General features: G+C 39.2%; 1 protein-coding gene and 1 long non-coding RNA gene across 3 annotated transcripts in view; one reads left to right on the top strand and one right to left on the bottom strand.

The window, feature by feature from the left end:
• BABAM2 (BRISC and BRCA1 A complex member 2) overlaps positions 1 to 24331 on the bottom strand; it is a 308755-nt gene that overhangs the window by 65283 nt on the left and 219141 nt on the right. The window lies entirely within an intron of this gene.
• Positions 5755 to 7969, top strand: LOC103306650 (uncharacterized). Its single transcript, XR_509599.4, has 3 exons — positions 5755 to 5893; positions 7658 to 7771; positions 7864 to 7969. It is a non-coding gene; the product is annotated as an uncharacterized LOC103306650 (long non-coding RNA).

The following is a 24331-nucleotide window of genomic DNA, read 5'->3' as shown; positions in this document are numbered from 1 at the left end:
TAATCTATTAACAAAGATAAAAGGGAAGATAATGTTTTGGGACAACTGGACAAAGAAACACTTTTGGAGCTTTTTATAACCATAAACAAAAATTAGGGTAGAACATATTAATTTTGGCAGCACTACAAATGTGTCAATGTATGTAAAAAATCTTGAGGAATGAGTTCATGTTTTCCAAACAAGCACTTATTAATGAACACAATATAGAGAAGCTATTACTGAGCATACAAATCACAAATGGATACATTTTAATGTATTTTATCATTTTTGTACAGGTCTTTAGTACAAATGAATAGAAAATGATGACACTATCTCTCCTGGAAGTGCTTAAAGGAAACAGGAGACTACAAACATGTAATCTGCAGTTGTCCAAGAAACAAACAATTTTAAGAAGATCATAAAAAAGAATCAAGCTTCTTCAACTTAATGTATCCAGGTACACTACTTAGTAGAATCAAAATATCAGTACAAAAAGGCCAGATAAATGTCTCCGAATTAACTAATGGCATGAAGATTATCCTTAAATATTGGAAAGATATAACAGTATCAACAGAAAAAGAACAAATAATGGAAATGCATTTTAAAAAATAATACATATGTGGAGAATGAAATGGAAGAGTATAGCAAAATGTGAGTGTGACAGTGTACCCCATAAGGCTTTATGGGGGGGGGGATGCTTATAAATGTATGTATGACATAACTGGAATATGTTTTGTGCTGCCTGTGCCATGTAATACATCTCCGTAAAGGTTATGGTCTACTATATCTATTCATCCTATTTGTACATATAGATCATTTTCTACTTGAGGTTAAGAATATGGGCTGTATGCTTGCTTGATTTCTAAGTAAGCTTTGTGAGGCATTTGGTCAGCTGCTTTAGGAAGGAATTCGCCAGGTTAAGTACCTGATCAGGAAACACTTGGGGAACAATGCATCTTGGAATGCTCCAATCCACATAAGTCGCCTTCCTGGAGACATGCAAGATACCATGTGGACAATGGCTTCGGCCTGTAAAGACTGAGTTATGCAGGGACATGTGACTCGCCCAGGTGACTCCAGAACTCCATCTTGGAGCTGGACTTTGCATAGGAGGGAGGAGGGGGGCCTCCACCCACAAGAGAGAGTCTATTTAAACCCGTGGGAGACCCCTCCATTTTGTCTTCAGCTGGCTAAGGAAGGAGCCTCTCCACCCCCCCAGGATACTTGAAGGGAACTGGAACAAACGACAGTAACTACAGGGGGTGTGAGTGATTGCTGGACCCAGGCTAAAAGGAGATTAGCCTGTAAAAGGGAGCATTCTGGAACTGGTGAGGAACTTATCTGTATTTAGCTTGATTAGACATAGATTTGAGCATTTTATTTTATTTTGCTTGGTGACTTACTTTGTTCTGTCTGTTACTACTTGGAACCACTTAAATCCTACTGTCTGTATTTAATAAAATCACTTTTTATTTAGTAATTTACTCAGAGTATGTATTAATACCTGGGGGAGCAAACAACTGTGCATCTCTCTCTATCAGTGTTATAGAGGGTGAACAATTTATGAGTTTGCCCTGCATAAGCTTTATACAGGGTAAAACGGATTTATCTGGGTTTAGACCCCATTGGGAGTTGGGCATCTGAGTGCTAAAGTCAAGCATACTTCTGTGAGCTGCTTTCAGGTAAACTTGCAGCTTTGGGGCAAGAGATTCAGACCCTGGGTCTGTGTTGGAGCAGACGGGAGTGTCTGGGTCAGCAAGACGGGGTGCTGGAGTCCTGAGCTGGCAGGGAAAACAGGAACAGGGGTAGTCTTGGTACATTGGGTGGCAGCTCCCAAGGGGGGTTCTGTGATCCAACCCGTCACAGTGAGAACTATTTCTAAATTCTATCAAGAGAAAAAGAAAATAGATGAAAGATAGGTCTAGCATTTGGGACCTATGTAATCAAGTGTGTATGCAAATCAGGAATGTGTGTGCAAACAAAGCAGGTGTGTGCTCACAAGCATGCACATGTTTACTCTTACTGAAAATAAAGCAATTTATTTACTTCCTTTAATCATAATATATTTGTAAATATATTTGCTAACTTTTAGGTGTTGCAAATATCAGTGACCACAGAGAACATTTAAAAAGCCAGGGAAGTTTGCGATTACAAGTTTGGTTGAAAAACGTAGTAGTACTGATGTAATACACTTAGATTTCTGTAAGCAGTGTAGTTGTAGCCGTATTGGTCCCAGGATAAAGAATAGTTCTGTGTGGCTTGAAAGCTTGGCACTCTCACCAACAGATGTTGGCCAATAAAAGATATTACCTCACCCACCTTGTCACTCTAGATATCTGAAAGGCATTTGACTTGATACCACATAACCTTTTGAGTAAAAAACTAGAAAGATATAAAATTAACATGGCACATATTAAAGTGGATTTAAAGCTGGCTAATTGATAGGTTACAAAATGTAATTGTACATGGGGAATCATCATCAAATAGGTGTGTTTCTAATGGGGTATTGCAGGGATCACTTCTTGGGCTTACACTATTTAACATTTTTTTTGCACCTTTGTATTTGGCACTGGTGAGACCACTGCTGCAATGCTGTGTCCTGTTCTGGTGTTCACAATTCAAGAAAGAGCATGTTGATAAATTGGAGGGGGCTCAAAGAAGAGCTACTAGAATAATTAAAGAATTAGAAAAATATGCCTTACAGTGATAGACTCAAGGAGCTCAATCTATTTAGCTTAACAAAGAGAAGGTTAAGAGGTGACTTTATCTCAGCCTAAATGGGGAACAAACATTTAATAATGGCGTCTTCAATCTAGCAGAGTAAAGTAGAACACGATCCAATGTCTGGAAATTGAAATTAGGCAAATAATTAATCATAGGAACGACTTATCAAGGGTTGTGGTGAGCTCTCCATCACTGACAATTTTTAAATCAAGATTGGATGTTTTCCTAAAACATATATTCTAGAAATCATTCTGTGGAAGTTCTATGGCCCGTATTATACAGGAGCTCAGATGATCACAATGGTTCCTTCTGGCCTTGGAATCTATGCATCTATGAAAAAACTGGTGAGAATGCACCTACAATGTTGTATGGAGTTCCGAGCCTCTCAAATCTTGAAAGATTAGATAAACTGGAAGAAATTCAGAGGAAAATGTCTTAATGATTATGAGGTTCCACAGTGTGCTGTTGGAGGAAAAACAAATTTAAAAATTCTAAATATGTTTACCTTGGTTAAATGTCAACTAAGGGGACATTTGATAAAGGCCTACAAGCGTATGATGGTTTTAAACCTCAAAGAGAAGAACTGGTTAAGGTGAGCCAGTAGTTAAAACTGAGAGCAATAGGGAGAAATTGAGCAAAGGAAAATGGAGTGAAAAGAAAATCTCAGAAAAAATCTCAACAAGAATGATTTGCTGAACTACACAGTAACCTCTGATGGACTATGGCGATAATTCTGTCACTGGAGACACTTAAAACAATCCTGGACAAAGCACTGAAAGGAAAAGTCCTGCATTAGCCTAGGGATGGACAAGATGACTTAACATGTCTTTCCCATCTCTAACTTCTATGATTTAGATCAGTCTCTCACAGAGAGTCTTTAAATTATGAGAGAATTAGACTGTGAGATATTCCAGCTGTTGAGTCTTTTACTGAAAGTTTATTTAAAACAATGCTTACTCCAGTTGTTACATATTTCAGTAGTTACAAAGTCAGGGGACGGATCCTAATTTCAACAGAAACTATCCAACGTCATACTGATAAGCCCTGCTGACTGATATAAATATCTGCCTCAACGGGTAAATATTTAACAGACATACTAGTGCCTGAGATTACACTGCTTTTACTGAATGATCTCAAGTGATCTCATTACTCTAAGAAAATAAACACTGTAAGTAGTTTCAAAAGAAACAACTGAAAAGAGGAAGCTATGTAAATGTAATTTTAGAATTTCCTGTAATTATTATTATTATTAACCATATGAACAAAGACAAATCAACGCAGTCTTTGTATTCTGCTCTGAAGGACGTCTCTCGTACCTCATCAGTCCTCTCAGTCATTCTCATCTGGATTGTGCATGCCTCTTTCTCCTGCTTTTGAGCACCATGAGAATGCTAGCAGTTCCCTATGCCTTTCCTCTGTGAAGGTCTAGAAACTGTCCTCTAATGGGTTTGAAGGGGAGGACCGTCTTTCTCAGAAGTGTAGGTCAAGAGCAGACCTCGTTCAAGACAAAGGGCAGCTATTTGTGATTTAGTCCTTCCAAGAATTCTGGTTTGGTCCAGTTTCCCAGCAACCAGAAACTCTCCCTCCTTCCTGGCAGAGTGTGCCTGGAATAGCCTGGCACAGTGTGCCTGGAATAGCCTGTAAATAAGCCAGTTCCCAGATGACAAACCTGACGATTATCTAAATTTCTAAGAAGTTTGATCTAATGGATTAGAGTGGCAAGCTGCTGTGTGTGGTCCCAGGTTTGGAGCTCAATGGAGGCTGGAAATTGCTGTAGAATTAGTATGCTTGCCCCTTGAGGGGAGCAAGATGCACCACATTACTCTCAAGCCATCTCCTTTGGCAGATCTATAAAACATTTTGACAGAAACTGAGCTTAACCCTGCTCAGCTGCAAAGTAGGTTAATATAAGGTAGGGTCTTTAAGAATGGGGTCCTTCCATAGAAAGGAGGGAATCCTGGTGCAAACCCCCTTCTCTGAAAAAGAGAAAATGGCTGCACAGAATTTATTTAAAGAAAATAAAGGTAAACAGGGCCAGGTGGAACTCTGAGCAGACGTGCATGTTTGTTCCTTGTGCTGGGCTGGAAATCTGTTTGCCAAGTACTTGAATAAAATACTATTTTGCATTTTGAGAATGCCTTCCAGCCAACGACCTCAAAGCATTTTACAAATATTAATTAATTAAGCCTTACGACTGCCCCGTGCGGTATTATCTCTATTTTACAGTTGGGGAAGCTGTGGAACAGAGGTGAAATGACTTGTTCAATGTTACACAGGAAGTGTCTGGCTGAGTTGGAAAATGAACCCAGGAATTCTTACTCCAATAGATACAGTTAAAAATAACAAGTGAGGAAGTGTACATACATTGCATAAATAGGTCAATACATTTTCCAAAAGTTTTAAATAGATGTTTTTATGTTGTGCATGCTTTTTAAAGTTTCCAGTGAAGGCTTTCCACCTATTGTGATTTCCTTCTTTTTTTATTTATCTGGAGACTGCTGCAACAAAATGCATCTGCTGTGAGAACGGAGGGAAGCTTAATCAAAACTTAAGTTGCAGAAAATCAAGGTTCACACCAGGCAACATCTGCAAATCAAGAACTAGACTGAAAGTCACGGGGTAGTCTGCTTGTGACATACTCATTTCAGAATTTATGGTGAATGGATAATGCACAGTACTGATCCTGACTGGAAAATACAAATGTCTAGTCAAATGAATGCTGTTTTCTTTCAGGGTCATATCTTATAGGCCTATCAAGGGTAATAGCAGCTTGCAGGAGATTTTTTTCATCTTTATCTTGCAGGCAAGAGGTCTGGAGGAATTCAGACTTTTGTATCCCAGTCTGTCAGTCAGGTCAGGTGGAACTGGCTGAGATATGTGTTCTTACAAAGTGGGCCAGCTTGTAATTTTTCTTAGAAAGAAGGAGGTAGTGACATAGGAATGCAGCCTGTGAAGGACAGACATTTTTGTAGCTGCAAATTGCCAAGTGATAATACAAATGTTTCCAGGATGATAGAATACAAAATATACTCAGGGCCACAGTTCTATGTTACCTGACTGTTCAAGAACGTCAATGAATTGTTCTGATGGAGCAGAAATTGAAAAGCAAAGCTGAGCTGTTCTGTCAGCCAGAGATTAATTCTCAAGAAAAGAAGAACTATTTGTGACAGGGTTGGCCAGCTACAAAAGGGTAAGGGGCTGTCTGGCTATCATATGATTCAGCGGGATTTAAAGGAAGGGGTGTATCCCTTTGGGGGAGGGAGGGAAGAAGGGCAGAGAGCGGTATATAGCGTAAGAGCTCTGGACCATGCAGCATGTTTTGCTCTGGGAATAGCTTAGTGGGAATAGCTTTGCTCTGGGAATATTTAGTGAGTTTTTGTGTTATGAATTAATAATAGTGCACTGAAGGAAAGGCCTGAAAGAGATATGGGCATGGCCCTGAATTCTTCCAGGGCTGGTGACAGACCCCACCAGCATACACTAACATTTTTACATAAATCATTTTTGAATAGTTTGTCTGCTGACTATTTAAGATATACTTACATTTTTTGGTTAATTTATGTGTGCTCATTGCATATTAAGCACTCTTCACAAATAAAATGGGTGCCTATTTCTGGGATGAGATCAAAAGATTTGTAACATCATAGTTATTTCATTAAATCAATTCCAAAGAGAGAGAGTTGGCATCTCCCACTGGTTAGCTTAGATGACTCCACACCTAGCATGCTGGTTTTTGTGGATCCCATCCCTACGCATGGTTCATGAAGTCTAGTTGCCTAACTCAGGTGTCGTGGATCCCAATGTTGTTCCACTGATTTTCTAGGCACCTAAACTTTGTGTGGATCCAGGGCTTAATGTTTCTGTGCCTCAGTTCCCCATCTGTAAAACAGAGATAATGGTACTTCCCTATATTCACGGGAATTTTGTGAGAATAAACACTATTAAAAAGAGTGTGAGGCACTCAGATACTATGGTGATGAGGTCGACATTACTGTAGAACAGGTGTTCTCAAACTGGGGGTCGGGACCCCTCAGGGGTCGTGAGGTTATTATATGGGGGGTCGCGAGCTGTCAACCTCCACCCAACCCCGCTTTGCCTTCAGCATTTATAATGGTGTTAAATATATAAAAAAGTGTGTTTAATTTATAAGGGGGGGGTCACACTCAAAGGCTTGCTATGTGAAAGGGGTCACCTGTAAAAAAGTTTGAGAACCACTGCTGTAGATAGATAGTAATATACAGTACTTGGTTTTTTGCACCATTACGTAGACTAGGAGCCCCAGACACTTTTGACCTGAGTCTTGAGTTATCTTACTGTCAGCAAAGAAAACCCATGCATCAGCTTCCCTTTCAACAGCATCAGCAAAGGAAGGAGCATGCATGTGAAGTAACCCTGTATACTTGAGTGGGAGTTCTCTTGCACAATAGCATTTTATTTTTGCTCCGTGAGGGGAAAAGAAGTGGAAAGACTTTTACATTTGTGAATAAGGTCTGGCACAATGAAAGGAAGTGCACACACTTATATTTATACCTGTACCAGTGTCAATATACTATGCAACAGCAATACATCCATCACCAAGTGCTATATATTAGTGATTTGTATTCAGAAATCTCACTAATAAGCTGTATTCTCGCTGCAAAAAATACATTAAAATATCAGAAAATGACACTTTTGAGTGGTTATGAATCATATGGTTGGAAATTACCCAGCCTTGAAAATGTAAATAAACAAAACTTGCCTGGACATGGGAAACCTGTTTTTGTATTAAGTTTTTTTTAACCTAAGAGCTTGTCTCTTGGATTGGCCAATGTTAAAACATGTTAAATCCCATTTACTGGTGATGGAAGGCAGGCTTTATAGACTGCAGCCCTTTCTTTTACCTGGATACACCCTTGTTAATGCTCTCAATGTACACTTTGTCCTGCCTTATTTTGAAATTGCAAGTTCTTTTCAGACACAGGCAAGTGTTTAAAGGGATCTGTCATTCAGGATGGCTGTAAGGAAGAGCAGCCTGAAGCATGTGAAAAGGAACTCCCATCTTCTCTCTTTTCTTCCTGATTGAAGACAGGTATTATGGTCTTTGATCTCCTGCTCTGTTTTCTTTCTTTCTCCTTTGTTACTAAACAGTTCTCTCGCCCTCTCTCTTTTTTTTTTTTGCAGCTTCATCACTTTTAGTACATTACACCGTTTGGAACAGGAGACAGAAGGAACCACATCAAATAAAAGAATGTGACCACAAAAGCTGCCTTGAGAACCATGATCCCAGATTTGTTGTAAATTTACCATTTTCAGACTCACTCATCCATAATCAAATCCTCTCTACCATATTAACAATGTGGTGTTGTGCAAAAACATTGGAATTCTGCTTCAGTCAGCAACAAAGAGCTTAACAATACAATGAGACAACAAAACATTGCCCCTTTTATTAAGAAACGTTCAGGCCTTGGCTACACTTGCGGATTCACAGCGCTGCCGAGTGTAGTCGCGCCGCCAGCACTGCAAGAGCTCTCTCGCAGCACTGCAAGTACTCCACCTCTCTGAGGGGAATAGCTTGCAGCGCTGCGAGTGAGCGTGCAGCGCTGCAGGCGCTGATTACACTGGCGCTTTACAGCGCTGCACTCGCTGCGCTCGGGGGGGTGTTTTTTCACACCCCTGAGCGCAGCAAGTGCAGCGCTGTGAATTGCCAGTGTAGCCAAGGCCCTAATCTAAGTTTGATACTGTTTTCTCCCCTTTCCAACAACTCACTATCAATAGTAAAGTAAAAGCTAAAAGATACTGCATGTTGATTAAAATCTACTGCAAACTAAAAAGTATACCAAAAATAAAATTAAAAAAAGGATTCTCGCCCCTGAAATTGTGATTTAGGACTGGGTTCTCAGGCACTGGGCTCCATTTTTATAGGAGTAATTTTGCACCTGTAATTACATCCACTACAATTTAGTTCACTCAGACATCTAAGTTCCCGACTACAGGATAGAATTTGACATAGACAGCCAAGTGATCTAAAATGCAGAGGCAAATAATCCTGGAGACAAAATTGTGCCCAATATTCTACCTGGAAAAAGAGAGTCGCAGTCAAAGCTGTGCTCAAAAGCTGGTTGTTGGAGAGTAAAGGAAATGTAGAGCTTTCCTTTGTTTAGTCTCTGGGGGTTCTGGGTAGGAATCTTTGAATAGCATCAATCTTTGGGATTTGCAGGTGCAATAACATGAAACCCCTATTGTAAAAAATGAAAATTAAAAACTAGAAGCACCTTGGTCCAGTAGCTAGAGCAGGAAACTGCAGGTCAGGTTTCCTGAGCTCTACTTTCAGCTTTGCTAAAGACTCAGGTCATGTTTTCATCAGATTGCTAAATTGGTGCTGCTGCAATTGATGCAACAATATCGACTTAGCAAGTCTGATGAAGACATGCTAAATCGATGGGAAAGCGTTCTCCCATTGATTTCTATACTCCACCTCTCCGAGAAGCGCAAGGTAAGCTGGCAGGAGAGCGTCTCCCGTCGACACAGCACCGTGTAGATACTGTGGTAAGTAGATCTAGCTACGTCGACTTCAGTTATGTTATTCACGTAGCTGAAGTAACATAGCTTAGATCCATTTACCACGGTAGTGTAGACCAGACCTCAGGGCTTGTTTACACAGGGTTTTAGTGCAGAGCAAGTTATGGTCTGAATGCACAGAGCACTAGCTACTCCACACTAACTCCCCATGTGGACATTCTTACTGTGCACTAAAAGTGCCTTTGTGCTCTTTAGCTTAATACACCTTAAAGAGTACTAAGCTAAAATGCCGCAGGGCATATTTAGTGTGCAATAACTGAGTGTTCACATGGGGAGTTACTGCAAAGTAGCTAGTGCACTGCAAATACACACCTTGCTATGCTGCACACTAACTTTCCCATGTAGAGAAGCCCTCAGTGTGCGTCCTTGGGTGAGTCACTTAATTTCTTTGTTCCTGTGTTTGTCCTTCTGCAAAATGGGGGCATTAATACTGACCTTTGCTGGGGTTTAATAATGTTTGCAGAATAACATAAGAGCCTTGACTGAGAGTCACTTGTAAGAGCAAAGTATTATCATCATTGTGTTCTTGTTATATCAACTTGTGGACCTTCCTGCAGTAAAACTCAAACAGAAATTAGCATGTGGAATATCACTCACAGTAGGTAAGGTGAATATACTGAGAAAAGTCTTATTTTAAATTTAATTGTCTTGGGTTCAAACCAAATAAACCTTTAATAAAAAAATAATTTTAGTGTATGTGCTTACATATGAATAGTAGCTCAGCTGATGCAATGACGAAATATATTTCTGGGGACAGGATCTCTATCTCCAGTAGTTGACTTTTTTCCTCCTCAGGAAAAAAAAACATGCAGCATAAAATTAATGGATAGCTAACCTTATAATTAGAGTATTTCATATAGATTTTAAATTAAAATGTGGGCAGGAAAGTTATGATCTTGCAAAATTTAAGATTTCTTGAGAGTACTGGATTAATATAAAAGAAAAAGAATTCTAATAATTCTATACCTTTTAGTTTCTTTAGTTGCTTGATTAATTCCCCTTTGTTCCAGGATTACTTGTATTCTAATTTTCTCACTAGAGATTCATGATGTCTGTGTAAAATATGTAGAACAGTTTGCCTTATGCTATCCAAGAGAAAGAGAATGTTATAGGCAGAAAACAACATGCAGAGAGATCACTGTATAAAAAAGAGTGTACAAGGTTTCCAGGAAAACTATTGTAAACCTAGGTTGATGGTGATTGAAAGGGGAGTTCTCTCACAATCTCTCTTGTATCGCATGCCCCAGAGAGCAGACAAAAACCTTTATATGAAGAAGTTCAGAATACAACTAACTGGGCTGTCAATGCAGATTCCTTTGAGTGAAAAACAAATAAATATATATATTTGTTTTTCACTCAAAGGAATCTAACTTTTTAAAGAATATTATGAGAGATCCAATGCTCACAAGGCCGAAGGTGGGAAAGTGTTACTTTATAGATAAAATTACTGTCAATTATTCCTCAAAACAGATACAGTAGAAATGGAAAAGGTCAAAGAAAGGGCAACAATCATGATTAGGAAATCCAGAAAGGCTTCCATGCATAGAAAGATTGTAAAGATTAGGGCCGCTTAGTTTAGGGAAGAGGTGAACAAGAGGTAATATGATCGAAATATAAAAAACAATGAATAGAAAAGATGCATTAGTCACTCCTATTTACCCTTGCTCATAATATAAGAACAAGGGGACAAATATAAACTCAATACAATTAAAACTGATTAAAGGAAATTGTTTTTTTTAAACACAATACATACGTAACCTGTGGAACTCATTGTCACAATACGGTATTATAGAATTCAAAAAAAGGATTAGATACAAATTGCTGCAGTTATGTTTGTCAACATAAAAACATCTAAGGAGTATAAACCCACACATTCCAGGGCATAAAGTTAAGTACAAACATTAGGAGTTCTTAGAGCTGTGTATGAGACCATTTGTGAGAGAGAGGATCGGAAAAGGAAACATAATTAAAAGTAAATAACATTCCATTTTGGAAAAAAAATTAAATGATAATATGAAAACGCCAAACTATTGAAATAAAATAGGGTTATTCTTAAATTTTAAGAAATCTCCAAGTTATCATTTGCCAAGAATTTACCATGGACAACAATGATCAAGCAAATCAACAGAGTCACAGTAAGATGACAGTGTTGAAATTAAACATGTCAACCAGTTCTAAATCAATTGAACACAAATTTAAAGCTGCTTCTTTTTTTAAATATTTCTGAAACACATATGAGAAAACAATCTCTTACAGCTGAATGGAGCCAGTTGTGGCTCCAGAATCAAAGCTGTAAAAAAGGCTTCTGTTATACTGTAGGGTGTAGGCTCTATTACGGGTCTCCTAATTTTGTAATAAAAACTCCTTTTGGATTGAAAGTTGCTATATTGACTGTGACTGCAGAGGAGAATACTTTTGTGTTGAGAAAGTTTGAAAGACAGTGGTCCATGTGTTTCTGAGTTATGGGTATATACAAATGTAACATGTTTAACATACTTTTTGCAAATATAGAAAATGTATTTGGGAAATCATAACAGAAATGGCTGGAGTGGGAGAAATGAAATTGAAGGCATTTGTTAATCTCCGAAAACTAAAGAGCCGAGTTTTTATGTACTAAAAATTGTATTTAATTGATAACACTGTTAAAAGTTTTCTTTTCGACCTGGTTCTCTGCTGGAAATGTCAATGTAGAATTAATTTAGACAAAGGAAATAATTATTGCTATTTATTAGAGCAGTGGTCTCCAAACTTTTTTGATTGGGCACCCCATCAGTAAAAATTTTTTGAGCACCCCCTGCCATGCCGAAGTAAATAAAAAAAGCTCTCCTCCTGCCGCGCACCCCCAAGGATCCTCTTGTGCATCCCACTTTGGAGACCACTGTATTAGAGCACCTGAAAGTTTGTTAGATACCTCACTGTACACATAGGAAAACATGGTTCTTGTGCCAAAGAGTACATATAATCAGACACTGCGCAACAATATGGGCATGCGCAGTAGGGATGGATTGGCAGGGGAGGAAGGGCAGGGATTGTACCAATGAGATTATATAGTTACTCAGCAAAGATTTGGAGCAAAATAAAACACGACAAAACAAAAACACATTTTTAAAGTGTTTGTACTAATTTCTGATAAGAAGATTGGTAGAAGTCTTATGGAGGGATTTGAATGAGGAGAGGGTAGCGGCCAGGCAGGTAGGGAATTCCATGCAAAGGGGATAGTGTGGAAAAAATAGGAAATGGTTGTGGGGAAAGCAGACAGATGGCGCATTGAAGCTGAATAAAACAAGAGACAAGCTTAGTTAAGTAGGTATGGATATTATGTTGGATCTTAAAGATCAGGTCAAGAATTTAAAACATGAAGTGGTGAGGAAGGGGAACCAGAAAAAGGGTTCAAAATGGACAAATACATGGTCAGGTCCATAAGCCAGGAAAATTATCTTAGTGGTTGTGTGTTCTGTATGGATCTGAGGAGGGTGATATGAATGTTGGGAAGTTGGAGATGCGGCAGTTATAATAATAATGACAGAGATTATGATAGTTTTTGATGTCTGAATAACATACTGAGATCTCCAAAACGTTGTGGAGACAGAAGCAGTAGTATCTGTCTACAGCTTGAATATGCCGGGTGAAAAACAGGAAAGAACTGATGATGACCCCAAGTTATGGGGCATAATGGCAGGGATGATGATATCAACAGAGAGAAAATAAATGGAAAAGTAATCAGTTAAGAAAGTTTTCTACACGGTAGTGACAGGTTGTTACAGCATAAAGAGATTTCTACATTTCTGCCCCAAAAAATTCTATGTGAGAGGGATCTGACAGATATTTTACTATGACAGTGGATGGCTAATTAATGTAATACATCTGCATGATAGCACATAAATCATTCAAAGACAGAAAAACTATTTACATTAAAGCATATAATAGAATGTTTGGCAATGAACTGGGTTTTGATTGCCCTTCCTGCTGGCTCTTTTCTCCCTTAAACAAGTGGATCCCTTTTCTAGACTAGAAGATAGGGTCTACACTTGGTTTTAACAAAGTTTGGCACTGCTCAAAGTAATTGGCCAAACTGGGTTTAAAAAGAATGAGATGAAAAAGTATTATACAACTAAGTTATAAATCAATTCCACAACTAAGCATAGACTGTGTAAAATCAGATGAATAAAATCTATATTTATCATATCTGATGAATTTAGTCCTGTTAACAGCATATCCCTATCACTGAAACACACCATAAATTTAATTCTTTGATAACAATAGAAAAGGGGAAGCTGTAGTACCTATAGGAAATATTTGTATTAGCATTTAAAGTTAAAGATGTGAAAATGTTTCAAAGTTGTTTAAATATTTGTTCTGCACCCCGATCAGCATTAGAGAAGTGATGATGATGGGGGGCAGCACTGAAATTGGTTTCTGAAATTTAACTGTGAATTTCTTGCCCTTCAGACATCTATTTTAAATAGTCTCTGCTGTTTAGTAGGTAACTTTATAACCATCTTTAAGGTAATGAAGTTTTGACATACAGGAAATCTGCTAAGTAAATCTTGTTTTTCTACTCAGAATCATTTCTCATGCTCAAAAGTATAAGCCTTTCAATTCAAATCTACCACCTCACTGTAAGAACTATGGGGAAAAAAAAGGAAAATGGATTACATGTAGAATGGAGATGGGAATTAAGATGCTGAGAAAAAATCTGGCTAGATTTAGGATGTGTATGTTTTACTATTGTTCTTTTCCCTACAGATGTCAAGAAACTTTAAGCATATATAAAGGAGTTAAAGATCATGAAATTAAGCAATCCAGAAAGAAACAGGACTAGAAAATATGCACATTGTCAGCACTCTTCTGGAAGAGGTGTGCTGAATAATTCTTGATAAACATCTGAGATTTATGTATGGTGAAGATCACTGGGAATTCTTCTGCATTGCGTCCATGTGTGGTATATGATATCACTTGCCTTTTGATTTGTGATGCTGATTTCTGTATTGCAGCCCACCCCTGTTGCAGCAATGGGAATTTCTCCTGGAACTTCACTGTATAGAAGATTTATCTCAATGTACATGTGTATCTTGTACCTCTCTCTACAGAGAATGTTCAATGTAAATGAATGTCTGCCTAAGACTGACACCATCTACTTGAGATAATAAGTTCCTCTGCAAAAAATATTAATGAACATTCATTGGAATAAAAACTGAATTTGCAGGGATGGTTCTCACAACCCTTTTCATTGTTTTTTCCATGACATGAGTTTTATATGAGCACATTTTGTTCTTAAGAATGTTTGCAAAAAGCAAGCAGCACAAATACCCATGTGAATACGTGACCCCCTGAAAACAGAGGGAACCATGGCTGTGTTACAAACCACAAAGGTCAACCTTTGGCAACTGTAAGGAAGATTGTGAATAACAATCACAGTAACAAACTTTCAATCATAGCGATTGATTTACACTGGCTATACTTTCAAGGCTATTTCTGCGATGAAAAGGATAGAGACCGAGTTTAAAAAGAAAAGAAAGCAGAGATTGGTGTTATTATTTGTCATGTATAAATCACATATAAAATCAGAGCATGGTTTTTGTGCACGCACAAGTACAACTGAGCGCTAGCCCTTGTAGATGAAGCATAAAATTACCAAAAGCAGATAAGTGACTTAAGAGCCTAAATCCCACTTTCAAAAGAGATTTAGGTAGTCAGGAACCTAAGCTTCATTCAAAAATCAATGGGATTTTGTTCCTAAGTACCTGAGTCATTCTTGAAATTGAGATTTAGGATCCTAAATCACACAGGCACTTTTGAGATTTTTACCCAAACTCGAATATACTGTTATATTGCTGTTGCTCTCATGGGGAAAGCATTCATTAAACATAATGAGTAACTGGAGTAAAATAAGTCATGTCACCAATAAACACAATTTGGATGTAATTTATTTCTTTAGTTGCTTTTGACGTTTCTATTTTGCTTGCCATATACTGTTATCATACCTGTACAGTGCACAAAACAGGATGTGCCCTCAGCAATGACTCATTAGCAAATATGTGCTTTGCATAGGTGTATATAGGCAATGGGTGGGATTAAGACACGTGCATCTGACATAATGAATTCAAATATAAGGAAGGGAATTTTTTTTTAAAACATTCAAGGTCTGAGTGTAATGTTTCATAATAGGGAATGCATATGCTGAATATCCCCTAAAAGAACATGTTTGCTAAAGATATTGGCTAAAAGGACCAGTAGCCAACCATGGGCCATTCATACCATTTACTTTTAACAGCTAACACTAATATCCAGAATGGATGAGAGCCTTTATAAAACAAATCTCTTTGCTGATGCTGCACTTATACTTCCATGTCAAAGATTTAATATCCAAAGTGAGAATTTGTGTGCATGAGGCATCAAACAAAAGAGGAGGACAATGGGATATTTGTTATACATTTTCATGTGATACCTGACAATAATGCTGCTGTTGGACATTGCCATTAGTTATATTAAGAATTTAGCTTCATTAATTGAAAACCATCCCAGAAATCTGATGATGGAAGCAATTTATGGTGCAGTGACAGTATACTGCCTATCTGAATTTCTTGGCTTTTTTGTGATATCAAATTGAGACATCCTCTATAAAGGGACTGTATTATTTTTATTATCTTTATCTCATGCAAGGATTAATAAAGCCCTTGAAACTAAAGAATATTATCTACTACAGTGAAGTGACTTGAGAGTTAAACTACCACAGACAGATAATTTCTTCTTTTCGCAAAGTCATGTGGATCTCCCTAATAATTTGACTAAGCTATTAAGAAAATCTGCAGTTATTGGGTATACTTACTAATAAATAACAAATATTTTTAGTTACACTATTTTTGAAACAGCTGATGATAATATACTAAGTATGTTTGACTGAATCAAATGAGTAAGAGGAGACAGTTATAACTGTTCTGTATGGATGAATAAATGACTAATTGCTACAAGGTAACTAATGTGCAGTTTAAAAGTACTTTAACTCAATCTAATTTTGCATGTGCATGCGAGAGAGAGAGTACATAAAGTGAAAAATGTCTATGTTTTTTATTGCTTTTGGCTGTTCTTGAAATACACAATACACCGTGTGTGTTTTCAAATTTTTATGTGGATTCTGGTGCATAAGTGTATGAGAAATAAGAAAAATATATGTCTACAAACAGAGATCTAGGAAAATAACAGAATTTCTTTAAATGTTTCCAGATAGTCTCATTTTTCTTCTCCCTTTCATAACCAGCCACTGTATCATTCAAACTCCATCCTGCCAGGTGGGATAGGGCATTTTTTCAAAATGATGGTAATGTTATTTGATGAATCACTGAAATATAACACAAGACTAGCTACAATAATATATTCCAAAGTCTACCATGGACTAAAATTGAATTATACGATGTTGTGATACTCTATGCATCTTCTATTTTCTTTCTTTCTGTGCTCTACTTTTCTCTCTTAAGAAAAGGAATAGTTTTTATTCTGTTGATATTTCATATCAAGCTAATTCATGCATACTACTGGGAGCAAATAATTTTTTTTGTTTTAATCCCAGCTCTGCGACTGGTTCTCACAACCTCTCTTTCCCAGTCTCTAGCGTGTAGAAATTGAAATGTACCTACCTGACAGGGCTTGTGTGAAGATTAAATAATTTACCTCTATAAAGTACTTTGAAGATGAAATGTGCTCTATAAGTAGCAAATATTAAGATCTCCAACATATGCTAATTGGACATTTAATATTGGTTCTGTTGGTATAGGTTTTATTAAAACTTTAATACAATTTTATTCATTTAAAAAGTATGTTGCAGAGAAAAACACAGCAGAAACCATTTCATACTTTTTCAATGTCCTTAAGACCTAAGTATCACAGTAATTACTCTCTCAATTCTATAGTTAAACCAGTGTCACTAGGAGAATTCAGTAAAACTGGGAAGTTCTCCTACCAACCACTGAATGGCCATACCGGAGGGTGATTGAATCAAATGGAAGATCAGAAGCTCAATATCCTTTAGCATTTTAAAATAAAATCTGTGAGTAATAAACTTCCTTCATCCTGTAGGGTTCTGAAGTGCTTTAACAAACTGCTACCCAACCTCTGTGTAGTACAGGGATCTCTTCATCCCCCAGTCACACGCAGTTTACTGTTTAACACTGCATAGCAGTACTATTCAACGGTTTAGAGCAGGGTTTTAAATAACGTCTAAACTAAAACTGCAGGAGAAACCTAGGTAGACAATTAATTACTGTGATGAAATATGGCCAGGACATGTGTGATGATAATCCTAGTCTTACAAAAAGGGCCCTGGGATCTTTCGCAAACATAAGTGATCAGGACTTTGTTTTTACAATTCATACAAATGGCGCCACTTTCAGTTGCACACTTAATACACTTATTACCTTGTTAGTGAATTAGTTCAGTACTGCCTCAAAAGGAAGAGTGTTATTTAGGCACTAAACAGTGTTGCCTAATGGTAGGGAACTGGACTGGGACTCAGGAGAGAAAATTCTCAAGCATAGGACAAAGAAGCCAAGTGACCAAGTGAGAGCCAATAAAGGACACAAAGGAAGTTTGGGCAGGAGCAAAGAAGGGCACAGACTAGCCAAGGTCAAAAGAAGCAAGCTGACCTAGGGATAAGGCTCCATATTTCAGAAGACAAGCCATGCAGTGGAGCAGAAGGACTCTGGATGGGTCAGAAGGACTGTGACCCCAGCCCAAAGAATGTTCTGTGTGATGAGGAAACTGAAGCAGGAAAATGAGTGTAGGGTTTTTTTTTTAATAGATCTTTGTATTTTTCATGTGATTAAGTAAAGTGCAATGATGAATTAGAACTCTGTGCAAAGTGTCTGTGTGTTATAAGCTAAACCTACCATGTGCCCCCTTGAAGAAGTAAACCAGAAGGCTCATACCTTTGGGTGGAGTCCTGGGAGAAGGTGTGCCTAAGCCATAGGGGAAGTCTAAGGGGCCACCAGTGAGTGCAGGGGCTAAGTAGCTGGGCCACATGGTCACAGGTCTCAGGAAGGGTACTAAACAGAGGGTCTGCACCCTGAGCATATGCATAAGGACCCCAAGACTGGGACAGGACGTGGGCTTTGTTTAGATTCCAGAGGCTTAAAACCCCAATTATTTAAATATTTTCCATATTATTTTCTAACCCTTTCTGACTATAGCCTAACATCTTGCATGCTTATTTGACCACAAGTGTGTGTTGAGTACCCATTTTCACTGAGCTGTTTACAACTATGCTGAGGCTTTTATCAAAGTTGCCACAGTTAGTTTAGAACCTGTCAATGTGTACTACTATAAATATTTTATCTACCATCATGTTACCCCAATCTAGTTTGGGGACTGGTTCTGTGAGGTATTCTGCATCCACAACTGACAATGACTATCACGGAAGTTGAGGGTGATCAGACTCTCCAGGAGGTCCTTAGCAATTTGCAGGATCAGGCTCTTTGTCAGTTCCTTCCAAATTCCTCACAATCATCTCTAGTCTTAAATAATAACCTACATAATCTCAGTTGGGGCTTCTAGATACCACTGTAATACAAATAATAAATAGTAATAGTTTTGTGTCCGCCATTATTTGCCATCTCACTATTCACACACTCTTCCAAAATAATTAATAACCTAAAATCATCACTAACTTCCTAAACAACTGCTGCAAATTCAACTGAGCACTACATATTTTTGTCCTTGGGCAAGCTTACACTATTTAAAAACAAATAAATAAATAAATAAAGAGAAATCCTTCACAGAACTGTGGGTGAGTAGACACAATGGACTACAACTGCTTTTCTGAGAGACTACAGTCCATTGTGTGAATTAGTATTTCAGGACTTTTAAAGTATGGATTATGTAAATGTGTATTTAAGGACTTTAAAAAATGCATAGCATTGACAGGCCTACTACAATGGATTATCATGTAAATTATCATGTGTTCTGGGAGTTTTCAAGACATGCAGTATTGTGCCAATAGTTGAACGTGCACTTGGAAAGCTTGAGATCTGCTTCCACTTCCAGCAGAGATGATTGTGCCTAATTAATTACATTATGAGGTGTTGTTAACAATAATTTTGTTCAGGATTCTAAATTTAATAATTAAACTCAGGACCATGGATGAAACTAAAATTACCATATTTGGCATTTGTTGGGACTCTGCATAACAGTACCCACAAACAAAACAGATTTTTGCCATGTTTACGCAACTTTAATTATAGCATCACTCTAAGCTTCTCAATGTAAGGAACTGTCAGCCAACTTTATATTTGTAAAAACAGATGGTGCAGGTGTTTATTTACTTACTTTTAGATTTATGGCTTTTGATAATTAGAAAAAAAGGGGGTGATTTAACTGCTTTATTGTAACTGGAGTTCTTTGAGATGTGTGGTCCCTAGCTGCATTCTATTGTGGGTACACATACATTCCATGTATCTGAGACAGGAGAATTCTTGCAAGTAGTGTCCACTTATATGTAACAATGTCCCTGTTTACCTCATGCTCCATAGCACGAGTATAAGGAGCAGTTCCTTCTCTACTATGAATCTGGTCATGATCCGCAGAAGAGGGTGGGTAGTGGAATACAGATAGGGACCACACATCTCAAAGAACTCCAGCTACAATAAGGTAAACAACTTCCTTTTCTTCTTTGAGTGCTGATCCCCACCTTCCCAGCCTCAGCTCTGTGGCTGCTGTGGCAGGGGAGAGAGGGCACATCCATCGCATTAGACTACTGATATTAAAATATGAGTTCTGTGCTTTTATTTGTAGAACAAAAAACGTTGATTACGGTTTTTTTAAATATAGCACTTTTATCCAAAGCGCTTTACAATAGTTAGCTAATGGTACAACAACATTTGGAAAGATCATTAAGTGGTCTGCCAAGACCCTCAACAATTTTCAAGTGGTCCGCGAAAAAAAAGTTTGAGAACCCCTGCCCTAGGGGACTTCCTGATCTGTTTTGCTCTCTGCAGGTAGAATGCCAATGGTCATCACACTCTGAGGGAACAAAGTCTGTGCTCCTTGCTAAAGACAGGGGGCTTTGGAAAAACCACAGGTAGGTAAACTGACTGATTTATATGAAATTCTTAAATGATCTAAGGAATGAATTTCAGGTGAAGTCACAGGGAGACTGTATTTTTATGAAATATTATGTATGGTGGATCTGCCATTAAGGCTACAAGTCCACCTACCCTTCTGGCTGAGGTGATGGCAATGAGGAAGGCAACCTTCATTGATAGTTGAGACATGGAATGCACAGCAAGTGGCTAGTGACTGTGGAAAGCACTACATTCAGATCACAGTGGGAGGAGGGGTTGGTTTCTTTACTGGTGGAAAGATTCTCATTAGGCCCTTCAAGAACCTGGCTATTACCAGGTGAGTAAAGATCAAGTAGCCATCTGTTGGCAGATGACACACAAATTGCTGCTAAATGAACCCATAGCAAACTAAGGGAAACACCCATTGTCTTAATGGTAAAAAGATGTTCTAAAATAGCAGGAATATCCACTGTTTCTGGAGATATATGGTTTTGCTGGGCCCAGTCAGAGAAATGTTTCCACTTTGATTAAGTACCATTTTGAATGATTTGCACAGATTCAGAGCAGGAACATTCTAGGGTCAACATCCATCCAAATATCCAGTTGTAAAATGAAGAGCATTGGTGTTGGGTTGCCTTATCCTGCCATTTATCTGGGTCATGAGATCTGGAAAGGTTTGAATCTGACAGGTGGATGGAATGACACTTGTAGGAGGCTTGGAAACCAAAACTGTCTCTCATCTGGGGGCTTTGAGGATGACTTGTGCCCTGTCTTGTCAAATTTTCTGTTGAAACTATGGTAGTAGCAGGATGGGAAGGAAGACATAATTGAAGAGATTTTTCCAAGGTAGGAGGAGAGCATCATCTCTGGAGGACTGACCAGGGTTGCTGACTATTTGAGGATTGTGTTTAATCAGGTCTATGAGAGTGCCCATGGCATAAAATCTGTCTGTGGGCAGGCAGACTCTCACCTTGATTGAACCCAAGGCTGCTCCTACAAATTCAATGGTCTGTGTCGGAATCAAGGTAGACATTTTCATGTTTACACAGATTCCCAGGGATACTAGAATGTGGAGCTGCAACAAAGTTGACATTAAAACATGCTGGTGAGAACAGCTGTTTAGAAGCCAGTCATCCAAGTATGGGAAGATGTTAGAGCCACCTTGTCTGAGCTAAACTGCTACTACTGAGAACACTTGTGAAGACTCAGAACTTTATCGAACCCAAATGGAAATACCCTGCATTGATATTGGTGAGGACTCACCACAAACCTGAGTAATCATCTGTGAGGGGGTGAATAGCCACATGAAAGTATGCGTCTTTCATTTGGAGAGCTGTGAATTATGTACCTTTTTGTAGGGATGGTATTATTGATGTTACTGTAATAATATGGATGTTTTTGAATAAATTTCTAATAAAAATGTTCAATTGACACAGGTTGAGAATGGATCTCTAGCCTCCTTCCTTCTTGGTGACTAAGAAATACTTTGAACAGAACCCTTTTCCTTGATGTTGAGAGGGTACCAGCTGTATTTCTCCTTGTTGGACAAAAGAGTGCATCTCCAGAAGGATAATTCCCTTGTGATAGCGGTCCGTGAAAAGGTTTGGTGAATGCAGTTTTGGGAGAGGTAGGCAGAAAAAATTGATGGTATAGCCAGAATGGATGATGGCCAGCATCCTCTTGTATGTTGTTCTTGCCACCCAGTTTTGGAAAAATTTTGCTAGGCATCCCCCAAACTCCATCTTGGAATCGGGTGGAGCTGGCATTGATATTGGCTCACAGCTCTCTGGTGTCATTTCAAAAATATCTTTTGGAAGATGAGGTTGGGTAGCTTCGGCTGAAGTGGAAGACACTGGATATCTTGGTCTCTGCATTTTCTGTTGTTTGTGACTCATAGGGGAGTAGGTCATAAAATAGCTGAAGTAAAGGGCTTGATTTGTAGGGCTGTCTATGACATTTTCTCTTTGAGGCAGGTGTATATATACCCAGAATGTGGAGGGTTGCTCCACAAGTGCAGAGACTCAGCCATTTTTTGGTTGAAAAGATTAGGTCTCATGAAAAGGTAAGTCTTCAACCATGTTTTGAACCTCCCTGGGGAACTACAAAGAGTGTAATCACAATTCCCGTACAGCACAACAGTAAACATCATGGATCTCGATGCCATATAAGCTGCATCGACTGTGGCTTGTAATAAGGTTCTGATCCCTAGTTTGCCCGTGTCAATAAGGGCTTGAAATCGAGCCCAGTCTTCCTGAGGCAACTTATCCTTAAAGTCCAGGAATTTAGAATAGTTCAGGAAATCATTTTTGGAGAGAAGGCCCTGATAATTTGAGATCCTAAATTGCAGGCTGGTAGATGTAAAGACCTTCCTCCCCAAAAGGTCAAGACACTTGGGCTCTTTATCTGCAAGGGTGGCCTTTGGGTATTGTTGCCTGGATTTTTCAGTGGTTGCCTGGACTACCAAGGTGGTCAGGGCTGGGTGGGCGAGGAAATCTTTCCTGCCTTAGCTGGGACAAAGTACCATTTCTCTGACCACTTGGGGGTAGGGGCACGGGTAGCCAGTGTGCATCATACAGACCTTGCCAGTTCTAGCATGGCTTCATTTACTGGGAGATCAACCCAACTGGAGCCCACAGGCTCCAGGATATCCAGGAGTTTATGCTGCAGGTCCTGGACATTCTCTAAGGAGACGGAGTTCTTCCATCACTCTCCATAACAGCTTTTGAAACGGTCTATGATTGTCCAGGGGAGATGGAGAGGCTAGAGTGACCACCTCATTGGGTAAGGAGGTCAATAGCCCCACTGGATCTGGCTCATCTTTCCTTTCTTCCATGAGCTTAGGGGGTTCAGAATAAGCCTTTGGATGAGAGGAGTGGTAAGAGTCTTCTTTTGGAGTGGACAGATTCTCACTAACTTGTGTAAGGGTCCAAGGGCCCCAATAAGGGCCAGTCTGAGGGGATTGAAGGTGTATTGTGTTGGTCCCCAAGGAGGAAATCCCTATATGTGTGGCTGAGGCTGGTTCCACAAGATCCTCAATCCTCGTCTGGGCTGAATTCCCTGGGTGGAGAAACCGGTTCCACCAGTACATCCGACTCGCCTGAAGATGAAAAGGTCAGATCTAGCTTCATTGGCAGTGCCAAAGGACCTGCTGAGAGGAAACCACAGCCAGTGGATGGGACAGGGAAAACTTTTTCTGGAGTCCTGGATTCCAGAAGGTGTTTGCATCTCCCTGGTGAGGATCAGGCCTGATAACAAGGAAACAGAGTCCAGGAGGACAGAGATATTGTCAGGAGTGATATAAGTCACTGGTACCTTCAAAGATTGTGATTTGTCACTCCGTACGACTGGATAAGGTGTCAACAGTGGTTCCTTCTGGGGTTGTGATGGTACTGCTGGTGAATGAGACTCTGACCCCACTATCTCCAATGGCACAAGTGGTGCCTGATCTTTCCGGTCTCGGTGTTTTGTTTTAGGTGACACCTTAGTCAGTGTTGGAGTTGGTGCAGAGGCTGGTACTGAAGGAGTCTTGCTCCTATGAGTCTGTTGAATATGTCTACGTGGCTTAGGAGGGCCTAAGTCCTTATGGCTTGGGCATTGAAGGCTCACCCATCTTGAACAGGGTCAGGAAGGGATCCCTCCTCTTACAGAGTCTAGGAGGGAATCCGCTTTAGTATTTGTGAGAGTGCCTCTTACTCTCATTAGCGGGGCCAGACATTCTGGAGTCAGACATAAGTAGGGGGCACATGCCCGATTGACTCTGGCTGATATACGTGGGGTGACGGGTATCTCTCCAGCTTAGGTCTGACTGCTCATCTTCTGCTCATCCTCATCTTCTGCTCCATGATCTCTCATGCCTGCCATGCTTGGCCACGGAAGGAGTGGCAGATACTGCACTTGAAAGAGATATCTGCCTCCACAAAGCAGCGGAGGCAGTGCTGATGGTTGTCCCTGACCAAAAAAGAGTGGGATCAGGAAATACACCTCTACCCCGATATAACGCTGTCCTCGGGAGCCAAAAA

The sequence above is a fragment of the Chrysemys picta genome, chromosome 3, assembly GCF_011386835.1.
Source record: "Chrysemys picta bellii isolate R12L10 chromosome 3, ASM1138683v2, whole genome shotgun sequence".
NCBI lineage: Eukaryota > Metazoa > Chordata > Testudines > Emydidae > Chrysemys > Chrysemys picta.
Note: the sequence above shows the minus strand (reverse complement) of the source record. Positions and strands in the feature narration are given on the sequence as shown.